Source organism: Dreissena polymorpha, chromosome 12 (assembly GCF_020536995.1).
Source record: "Dreissena polymorpha isolate Duluth1 chromosome 12, UMN_Dpol_1.0, whole genome shotgun sequence".
NCBI classification, from domain to species: Eukaryota; Metazoa; Mollusca; class Bivalvia; order Myida; family Dreissenidae; genus Dreissena; species Dreissena polymorpha.
The window spans coordinates 56,428,670-56,441,266 of NC_068366.1; positions in this window are offsets into that span (position 1 = coordinate 56,428,670).

Here is a 12,597-nt window from a genome sequence, read left to right on the forward strand (position 1 = left end):
GGATAAGACTTCAATAAACATTTAATACCCATTGCAATATATTCCATTGTATAAAGACACCAAACTTAATTAAATAATTGATGTTTTCTTTTTAAGGTGTCAAAATCAATTTAAAATGATTGAATTTTCTTAAATCAGTACCAAAATTTATGTTGAATAAAATGTCTTCTTTGTAAGAAATTAGACCCACATATCGATATTTCTGTAAAGATGAATTTAAAACGTTCACTAATTTTGAAAGACTCACTGTATAAAGTGACTTGTCTCGAAAATATATTACATTTACCTTTTGATAATCCAAACGTTGCTTTTATCCATTACTGTGATGATAAATACAATTCAGAAAGACAATAACATTGGAAACAAACTTATTATCATTCGGACTTGCATTTCTTTTTTTTTCCTGTGTAACAGTTTTGGAAGTTTATTTGCTCGAAATTTTGCTTGGAGGTTACAATATACTAAATCTTTTTGGAGTGCAACCCGGGTGTACATTGTCCAGCGTAGAACATGGAACTTAGGCTGGAAATCCATGGTAGAACATGGAATTACATGGAAATCCCTGGAATTTGAAACAATTTCCAGGGTTTTCCAGGGTTTTATTCTTGAAATGTCCATGAATTGTGGACTTTTTTCCCAGCATTTTCCAGCTTTGGATGGAAAAGCATGGAAAAGGAATGGAAAACGCTGGATTTAGGCTGGATAACCATGGACAATATTTCCAGATAACATGGAAAGTGGAACATAGAATCGTTTAAGCATGGAAAATACTTTAACATTTTCAGCTGACCCTGGAAAAAACTTAGACTTTTTAAGAGGAGAAAATAACTTATACAAATGCAACACATTTTATTCAAAGTTAATCACAGTTTAACAATTTACACAACATATGAATACAACATAAAACAATTTGCATAGTTTAATTACATTAAAAAATAATATATAATACACGGAAAGCAATATAGAAAAAAAATCATTCAAAATAGTGCAGCTAAGTTCTTTTTTATATTCTAAAAAACACTTTGAAATACATGTAAAGTTTTATTATGAACTAAAATTTTCTAAAAATCTGATCACACAATTGCATTATTAGACTTAACCTTACTGTGTACCAAATGTCATTTTATTACAATAAGATCCCTTTGTTATGATAGTTTACCTTACAACACTTAAAGTACATGTAAATCTACTACATGTATGTATTTAACATAATTATCTTTGAATTTTGGGTCTTAGAGTAAACTTGATCAATAAAGGGCTGTATGCAAGTTGAAAATTTTCAAGTAAATGTATCCCTGTTAATCAGTAGTGTTTTGTTGTAAAATATCAATTTGTTCCCTCTAATCTTTGTATTCCCACAGTTATAGACAAAGAATTCATGGGTAATTTGATGCTACAAACTCTGGTTCAGAGTGAGTCAGAAATTTTGAAAATAACCGCAGTGTTTGCCAGACTTGTTACTGACTGGCTTGAAAATTTGAAATATAGTCTTAAAGCAATGTTTGGACTTTTTCATTTGAAGTTTTGATAATATGATGAAATAACGTACTTTGATGAACATTCTGAATAATTTGGTAAACTGTAGAAATCAACATTATGTGTGTAAAAAAGCTGAAAAGAGTAATTCAGTGAGTTATGATGGACCTTTTTTGAATGCTCTGAACTACTGAACAGGTTTGTGTCTTTATTTACTTTGTATTGTTCTCTTATAATGCTGTGTTTATTATAATAATATTGTTTTACAGTAATATCTGTTTTGGCAGGTGGTTAACATTTTAAAATGAATGCTCAACCCAGTTAGCTTTGCAATATTTTCACATTACATAAAAGACATAATGCAGTAAAAGTTGTATGTGTGTATTTTTCAAAACAAACATGGCTGTAATGATTAATTACTTAAAAATACAGTGACCTTATAAAATGGCAATATGACTAATACTTTAATTTATTTATTAATAACAAAAAATCTGCCACTTAATGTTAAGTTTTTTTCAGATATAAGATAGCTATGGCAGATTCTCTTATGTTATATTGCAATTTTAAGGGAAAAAACACAATTTGAAACACAAATACATAAACATACAAATGAAAAAGTGTAAATGTTGTGTTCAGTGAATTATAATGGCTGGGTTTTATGGTTATTGTAATCTTATTTTTTTTTAGCTATTTCTGGTCATGATACTAAACAGATTGCTTTCCCACATATTTAATGAGTACTTTTATATTTTAATTTTGAAGGTAAAACTCTCGCTCCAAGGCAAAATTTACGTTGACCAGAAGACCAGAAGAGTGCCCGTCTGTAGATCTGCCATAGTCATTAGCACTTTTCTATGGAATTCCATAGAAAATATTATGGAATTCTACGGAAATCGATGGAAATCCATGGAATTTGATGGAATTCCATCCACTTGCCAATTTTCCATCTGAAACTGTTATGGAATTCCACGGAATCTCGACTAAAATTCCATGCATTTCCACGGAATGTATGGAAAACACCATGGAAAGTTGGACATTTTTTTTCAACGGAAATCGTTATGGAAAATAACTTATACATTTTCTTGGATGGAAATCAATGGAAAATAACTTAGACAATTTTCGCTGGTTGTCTGAAATATATTTGTAGTTTAATACATGTATGAATTTATTTGCATCATGTATTTTGTATTTAAAAGAAAATGCAATAAAGATAATTATAAATTTGTTCTAGAAATTGGAACAGTTCTGGAACTGTACCATATTTGTGTTCTAAAACGTATGTTCTGGAATTGTTCCAAAACAGTTTTTTGAGAATAAATACAGAACATTTGTGGAAAATGGCTTAGGACTGAAACTGTTCCAATAATTTCAAGAACCTTTTAAGAACATTTCAAGGACAAAATATGGTAAAGAAATTTCTAAAAATGTTTTAAAATGTAGTTCTAGAACACATTTAGAACGCTTTAAGAACCAGTAAGTTCTACAAAAGTTCTAATGGGGAATAAGAACACATATAGGACACCTTACACTTACAAATAGCCAAATAGACTTCATAGTAGCGACAGCAGAAGCAGCAGCAGTAGTAGTAGTAGTTGTAGATGTAGTAGCTGTATTAGTAGTAGTAGTTGTTGTTGTTGTAGTAGGTGTTGTTGTTGTAGTAATTGATGTAGTAGAAGTAGTGTTTTTTATATCAATAGAGGTTGTGGTGGTAGTAGTAGTAGTAGAAGTAGTAGCATTAACAGTTTCTGTAGCAATAGTAGTAGCAATAGAAGTAGCAGTAGTAGCAGTTGTTGCAGTAGTAGCAGTTGTTGCTGCTGTTGTTGTTGCTGCTGTTGTTGTTGCTGCTGTTGCTGTTGTTGTTGCTGCTGTTATTGTTGCTGTTGTTGTTGGTGGTGGTGTTGTTGATGCTGTAGTAATTAAAGTAGTAGTTCTGCAGAAGTAGGAGTAGTTGTTACTTTCAAAGCAATTTCTACAAGTTTAAATTCCTTATAAACCCTGTCCAAGTGGTATACACACTGTTTTTTCTCAATATCAAACTCAGCCAGTCCAGGTTGTCAAATAACAATCTATCAGATAAGCCCAGCGTGTGGTGTGCATCAGATGTTGGGTATGTTTGCTGCAAATCTATTGGTTATAAGATATAACAGCCTTTTCTAATTGGCTGAATTCAAATACAGAAAGTTCACCTATTAGATTGAAACATGAAACATGGTGGACAATGTACTGGTTTAACTTGTTAAAATAAAGTTAAAGAAATTTAACAAACAGAAGAGTTCATTAGTTTTTCCATTAAAAACACTTTCTTAAAATACTTATGTATTTATATCATTTGGAAAGTGACATGAAATATTGTTAAAGAGTGATGCATACAGTGTTTGAGCAGTCTGACTAGGAATAGAACAACAACTGAAGGTTTGTTATTTTTATTATTTCTAAATATTCCTTTAAATTTAATCTTCTTATGACATTATTGTAGACCTTTTTATGTGATCTTTGAGGTTTTAGTATGGCAAATATTAGTTTAAAAGCAGCTGTCACCTAAATGTTCACTTAGTGGAGTTTGCAGGTTGAAAAAGGAAGTAATAAGACCTGTGTGGAGAAATTAATAACGTTGAATGTAGTATCGGAATTTTATCATGCAAGGTTATGGAACTGAGGCTAAGGTAGTTTTGTACTGTGCATGTTGAGCACTCAATGCTCATTAATGGTGTTAATGTTTATTATTATCCCCCGCCATAGGCGGAGGGATATTGTTTTGGTGTTGTCTGTCCGTCCTTCCATCCTTCCGTCTGTCCGTCTTTCCATCCGTCCGTCGCCATATCTTGGAAGTGCTTTGGCAGATTTCATTGAAACTTGCTATGAGTATGTATATGGATAAGAGGATGATGCATGCCAAATGGCATTGTACACCATAAGTTAATAAAAGAGTTATGGCCCTTTGTATCTTGAAAAAATGCTTTTTGTGTGTCCAAGGCCATATCCTGGAAGTGCTTTGCCGGATTTCATTGAAACCTGGTTCGAGTATATATATATGGATAAGAGGATGATGCACGCCAAATGGCATTGTATACCATCTGTTAAAAACGGGGTTATGGCCCTTTGTATCTTTAAAAAATGCTTGTTTGAGTGTCAAATATAATACTTATGTGTCCAGAAGCATATTGGCGGGGGATATCAATTCAACGTATTTGCTTGTAAATAAATAATTAAACCAATGGAATTGGTTTTTAGGTATCTGAGTGTGCATTTTCATACCAATAGAATAACACATCATTCTAATTATAGCAATAATAAATTTATACTAATCATACCAACAAATTAAGTTATGCTTAGTGCTTTGCGATGTATTCACTTCGTTTTTAGTTCTCTTTCTAAAGACCATTTAACAACTTAATATTTAAAACAATTCATGAATTACGTTCCCTATACATTTTCATTATGTGCTTTAATTACCATTGACCAGTTGATGGAAGATACTGCAGAGTTTGGCAGGGAAATAATCCAACAGCAAAGCGGCTCTTTAAGCGCATTTACCTAGAGGACTTACATGGCCACACATTCATGGTAAATATTGTCATTCCCTGGGCTAGATAAGTTATTTAATGTTAACCACCTGAAAGTATTTTGTCTTTTTGGAATTCAATATATTGGTCTAAGTCAGTTACACTTTTCTGGATCCTGGGATAACTTTAAAAGTTCTAAGTATTTTTTCATGAAACTTGAAACATGAACAGATGACAATAAGGACATTTTGCACGTCATTTCATGTTGTTTATCATGCAAGAATTCTGGTTGCTATGGCAACAAATATATTTAACAAACTTAAAATAGTGAAGTCTAACAGGTAGGGGACCATATTGCTTTGCAATCTCTTGTTATAGTTTGAATGTAAATATCTCTTTGCTTTAGACATTTTTATGATTTTTTATTCTGTAAAGCACATGTTAGCACTATTCAATGTACCTCATACCAAAAAGGACCCGGAGGCAGTGACTGGTGTTCAATATTCTCAGAATAAAAGGAAAATAGAAGTGGAAGACTTGGACAAACATTTTTAAAAACTAGCCTCTGTGTTAAGCCTGGCAGTCTGTGGCTGGTGACATGTTTTATTATGGTTACTTCTTGTATAAAAAAGACCAGTTATTTATTTTGTGAATTGTATTTTGTGTTTGTTTTTTGTCTTAATTTATTTTTTTATTTTTTTTATTTAGGAATTTGAAACTTGGATAATTGAATTAAGTCCGTGTTCAACAGTACTGCGCATAGTATAATAAATAACAAATTTACAACAGTTGTTAATTTGTTATGTATTATTATTAACTATGCTCAGTACTTGAATAATGGCTGTCTGCATGGGAATTTGTTGTCTAGAAAGTTGGTTTCAGACTTAAGTATTTGAAGTTAACCTTCGGAACTTTTCTAGGATTGTACTGGAACACATCAACTACATGTAGAACTGAACTTCTGTTATCATACTGAAAGTGTTCTAGAGTTAATAAGGAACAGTTGTTGAACGTTAAAATTTTTGAGAAAAAACTCTAGAACAATTGTGCGTGATGTGTGTGTGCATGTAATTTTGTGTGTTTATGAACATATGTGAGAAAGGAAGTATACTTGTCATAAGAGAAATGTAAAATTCTACTTCTATGTTTTATATTGTGCCTTTTATAAGTTTTTCTTTTCTCACCTGTATATGCGTGCATGTTTATGGATGTGTTTTTGAATGTGTGCATGCATGCCTGTGGATAAGAGAGTTGGTACTTTATGAAAATGTAAAACCACTCATTTTTGAATATGTTCTGTGACTGCATGTGTGTGGTTAATGATTGATGCCAGATCTTGTTCTTGTTTAACTTCTATGATGAAACCTTTAGTTACATTCACATTTTTTTTTAAAAATCAATAAAATGCCTTTAATCTATAATCTGTTTTTTTCTTTTTTATTCCAGCTTTTTATTAAATTCCATAGCTTTTCACGGAATTCCATATAATTCTATGGAATTCCACGGCATTCTATGGAATTCCACGACATTCTATGGAATTCCACGGCGTTATATGGAATTCCACGGCATTCTATGGAATTCCACGGCATTCTATGGAATTCCACGGCATTCTATGGAATTCCACGGCATTATATGGAATGCCACGGAATTCTATGGAATTCCACGGCATATTATGGAATTCCATCCCATATCAAGTCCCTCTTCTGTTGTTTTTTTCACTTTTTCATTGATTGCATGGAATTGGATGGAAAGTTAGTGCCAATACTCCACGGAATTCCATCTAACGATTTCCAAAGAATTCCATATGATTCCACGGCAGATCTACAGACGGGTGGGAAAACCGCACCCTGGTGATGAACAAATACCTGTCCTTGGCCGACAATCTGGATTTGTTGAGAGGTAAATTTATACAGGGTATTGCATTAATTGAGTTTATGATTTAAAAGTATTACCAGAAAATGCGCAGTCAAAGTGATTGTTAAAAATAGTTTTAAATGGAACCGTTCAAAATAGAGATGTTTCTCACTTTTTCGAACCTATTGTGTAGTAAATATGCATACACTTTGAGTAGATATGGTATTTAAAAGAAGGTTTGTAACTATACAAAATAATTTTTATGCACCCGAAGGAGGGCATATAGTGATCGGACTGTCCGTTCGTCTGTCTTTCTGTCACACTTTGCATTTAGGTGTCGCGTTTAGGTTTCGAAAAATGCTCATAACTTCTATATCACTTCAGATAGCAACTTTATATTTGGCATGCATGTGTATCTCATGGAGCTGCACATTCTGACAAACACATATCTTGTTATTTTTTATTTCGCTCACTTTCCAGCCATATTAGGAAAATAGCTACTGGCTTTTATTTCATACTAATATTCGCTCAATATCTCACCTTTACTTGGTGCGAAATTTCTTAGCGGGATGACCTTATAATTAGGGCTACATTAAGAACATTTGCGGAGAGTAAAGTCGAGGTATAAAGCGAATTTAAATACGAAATAAACGCTAATCACCTTTTTACTGATTATGGCTGTGAGCGTCATTTAAAATATAAACAAAAGTAATAAAAGGTATAAAACGGCAAACAAAAAAAAACGGTCTCGGTATGGACATCGCCATCTTGACTATCACGTGATTACCCTGTCTGGTCACTGAATCAAAATGGTTACTGAGTTATTGTTACAGTCGTGATCAGATCTTTTAGAAAGTTATATGATTTTTTTTCTGAATGTTTTTTTCTTTCTGGAAGTAGATCAAAAAGCCACTTGCAAAATTTTAGAGTATAAATTTCAGTTAATGCCAACAAACTACTTGTTAACTACTTTAAATCATAAATGTTTACTGAAATGAACAACTTTCAAGTAGACAAAATTTGAATAGATTATATACTGCTTTGTGTAGTGATCAATATGAAATATCTTAAGTAGACTTAATAATGAATGAGAGTTAGAATAAAGAAATTCGATCACATGATTGCTGCACAGTGACTTTTAAAGATGAATGACTATTGTGCTTTTTCTTTCAGAGATCATGCAGAAGCAGTACAAGGTCAAATCTGTGCAAGTGCGAGAGAAGATCCGCGGCCTACTGAAACCCAGCAAATTAAATAAACAGTTTTAATAAATGATGGGAGTTCTATACTAAAAGCAGTACCCTGGTGCTTATGTGTACATATTGTGACATAATAGTTTAAAATAACTTATGTGTCAAAACATGTTTAAAGAATTTCCATTGATCATTGTTTCTTTTGTTTCTTGGCATATCGTTTTTAGCTCGGTTGTTTTCGGAGATAACCCGAGGTATAGTCATAGCCAGCACATTGTGTCGTGTCGTCCGCTGTAGGCGTCCTGCTAAAACCTTAACATTGGCTCTAAAATCAAAGAGTTTTCAGGTCAAAGGTCAAGGTGACCTTTAAAAAAAAATAATATTCTGACAAGCTTTCATTTATTCGTAAAACTGCACCCGCGGCCGAGCGTTGGCACCCGTTATGCAGTGCTCTTGTTACAAGGTTTGTGACTGTACATTACTGGACTTATTTGTATTTTTATGGCTTTGAATACACTTTTTGAGGGTACTATACTGTTATTTTGCTTCTTTTTATTGTTTAACCAAAGACAGGCGTGTTCTTCTATGTAATGGCAAGTTTTTTAAATAATGGACCTAGAAGATTTGTATGCATGTATTCATTTTTGAAGACCAGGAATTTATTTTTCCTTTCCAGTGACCATGGTAGAAGCTGGACAATTTTCCATGTTATACCAGGCAACCATGGAATATTAAACATGGAAAACCCTGGAATATTTTCCAGGGTTTTCCAGCCAGCATGGAAAAAATACCGTCCGAATACTCAATGTAATCTGGAAAACCATAGAATTTTTTCCAGGGTTTTCCAGATTACATGCTGCCTGGAAAACCCTGAAAAAAAATCCATGGTTTTCCAGATTACATGGAGTATTCGGACGGTATTTTTTCCTTGCTGGCTGGAAAACCCTGGAAAATGTTCCAGGGTTTTAACTTGCAGGCTGGAAATTGTTCCAGGCTATTTCCTCATACCATGGACAATTTTCCACTGTTTTTTTTTAATATTGACGCTGGAAAAGGCTGGAAACTTAGTCCGAATACTCCAGCCTCATATTTTCCATGGCTTTCCATGGAAAACCCTGGACAATGTACGCCCGGGAATGCTATACTCTCTAAAAACATGAACATCATTTATTTGAAGACACGGTTCCCTGTAGGGTCACTTGCCATGACTTTATTTTAGTATATTTCTGTTTGCATGTGGCAGGGAAAACATTGTTGTTTACTAGAAATTCACTCTTTTATCTGAAGATTGGAGACTACACAAGACATTGACAGATGGCGGGAAACCCTCATGAACTGGATAGAAGCCGGTAAATAGATGGCCGTAAAACAGTGACTTTTGATTCGCGACGAGTTCTTTCTTACATACCGCGTGACCTATCTTTTTTATTGCTTAAATCAATTCGGCTTGGAATGCTCTTCGAGAAAAGGTATGGTTATGAGGGTCTCTATGCGCAAAGGTTTGACTTTATTTTTCGTTAAAGTTATTGTTTTTACATTGAATTTGTGTAGGAAATCTTTTGCTATATTGTGACCTAAATTGGAGTTGGAACCATGTTCGGTGCAATGTCGTACCTTAATGTACCGGTTACATTCCACAAGTTTTTACACAAAATGCCTGAATAGGGCAGTGTGTTAGGTTCATTGTTTTGTTACTGTAGTTGTTTGTTTTTTATCTTTAACAACACCGTGCACTGGTGGCATTATTATCAGAGAAATGAGGGAGTCTTCTTGAAACATTGTACTGGCTAAAGTACATTACAACATAACCAAATACAAGCAGTTTCAATTATGGGACACAACACCACTTCTCCAATAGAATGGATGATGTTGAAATACATTTTAGTTATAATTGCAGTTTCAGTTATTTACTGTATTTACTGGGAGGGGGGGGGGGGTCTGATGAGGATATGATATCCCAGACGTTAGTGCCTTTGCTGTTTTTTCACTAAACACACAGACATTTTACCTCAAGGACTTTGATCACTTTTCATTATTGTGTATAAAATACAAAATACCACACAAAACTGAAACATATTTGATATAACCTTATCAGCAGCACGATTTCCTATCTAAATGTAATAAAAACTTAATTTCAATCATGAACTTGTAATTCCAAGAAAACAGGAAACCAAGAAAAAAGCCGAAACCAACAAATGCGTAGAATTGTGAAATATGCAAGCCAGAGTTATCGAGTTACGATTGTTGTGCGCTGCACTTCTATACACCACAACCTATCTATGTCATTAGGCCTTAATGTAATTACGTTATGACCCGGACAATAAAAAAAGTGAGATAAATATAGTAATTCAGGGGCTATAGCTACAGTTCTTGTGCACTAAACTTCTCATCAGTGAGATCTATCCATACATGAAGTTTCATGTGAATAGGTGTTATAATTAAAGAGCTATAGTCCGGACAAAGAATGGAAGCTGCCTGACCCCCGGATGACGGACGTATATAAAAGACAAATGGAAAGGATGAAAAAAAACAGCAGTAATTAGTTTTATCAGAGACAAATAACAGAGATAGGCAGCTCGCCAAATATCGGCAAACTCTCGCATGTCGAGTGGTTTTTGCCAGATAAGTCTAAGCGCGCAACGTTTTGTCGGTTGCAACGGTAGTTAACATGCTTATCAACATTTCTAAAACACGCTTTTGCATTCCAGTTTTTTTTATATGAAACAAATATACTGTTATGTATTATTAAAATGAGAATGTATGCAGTAATATCACTCAATTGTAATGTGTCAATTTAAACAAGAGATTGCCAAGCAATATGGTCCCCTACCGGTGAAACTCCACCATTGTCATTTTTTTGTTGTTGTTGCCATAGCAACCACAATTCTTAAGGTAGGAACAAAATGAAATGACGTGCATAATCTCCCTATTGCCATCTATCCATGTTTCAAGTTTCATGAAAAAATATGAAGAACTTTCAAAGTTATCGCATGATCCAGAAGTGTGACGGACTGACAGACTGACTTACGGACAGAGCGCAAACCAAAAGTCCCCTCCGGTTTTACTAGTAGGGGACAAGTAATCACATGCCGCACTGTTTTATTAAGCGATTTTATCCGGCTCCAGTTTGAAAAAAAAGATTTCCGGTATATAAAGATTGCCTTTGTAATAAGATAAAGGAGCGATCAGAATCTTACAACAAAAAACTAATAATACGTTGTTTTAATTAGATTTTTGTTTTTCATTTTAATTGCAGTGTTTAAATTTGATTAATCTGAATGCCATTAACCTGTAGTATAATTTAAATAAAGCTCTGAAAAAATTTTTTTATGGAGAGAATCTATTCTCGGTCTGTATATAATCGGCTGTATATGGTCTTTGTTCTCTTTATAATTACCGCTAAATTCAATGTACAATTTTACCAATTATAAATAACATTACCATCTAGAAATCTTCAGACCCATATACTGTGCCATTCTCCGATATTTAGCATATATCGATCAAGTTATTTAGTCACTTTTCTGTGTTTCTTCACTATGTCTTCGACGGATTTTGTGTCATAGGATGACGAGGATTTAAATCTGGATTTACTTCTAGGTATACCGATGATGATGAGCACAGGGATAGTGAAATTTGTTCAGTCCATTAATCAGTCAGTTGTGTATGAGTGCCCAGAATAAAAAAAGTTAATGAAAAGAATATAAGGATTTCATATATTGTTAAAAAGCATAATTTAAAATTGAAAAGAATGTCCCCTTATGTACATTATGATAAACTAAATGAAATGTGTCCCGGCTTCTACAGAGGAGCCTATGCAACCATTTATGTGATACAGTCTCTTAATAAACCTCTGTAGTAACAATTTTAGTCTGTGCATAAAAGAATGCATGAACACAGTTTTTAAAGTTTAATGATATTTCATCAAAACTTCATAATTCATGAACAAATATCAATACACCTGGCATAAACAAATTAAGCAATTTATCAAACATTACACATATTTAGCAAGTTGTTGATATTACAAATAACATATTGGACGAAAACAGCTAATATTCTGCAGTTATGCAGGCAACAAACATGTAAGCATAAGAGCCATTATCGTATGAGGCAGGGTATTTATGTTGCTGAAGAAAAATCATTGTCACATATTAAGTATTTTTCATCATGGAGATTTATCTATTAATGTGACTGAGAGTGTTAACATGTTTTTACCATAGCCATGTAAGGAAAAAGCTTTGCCCCCCTTGTGGCCATGTTTTAAAACCATGATATCATTGTGACACATTGTTTGACCAAGTTTCATAATGACCGGACAATAAATGTGGCCTCTAGAGTGTAAAAAACGTTTTTCGATAGCTATACATAAACTTATAAGGAAAAATGCCCCGCCCCCTGGTGCCCATGTATTTTAACCAACCGGAACCATTTTTGAACTTGCCCAAGATATCATTGGGACAAATCATCTGACCACGTTTCATGATGATGGACAATAAACCGGAACAATTTTTCAACTTGTCCAAGATATCATTGGGAAAATTGCTCTGACCAAATTTAATGATGTTTGGACAATT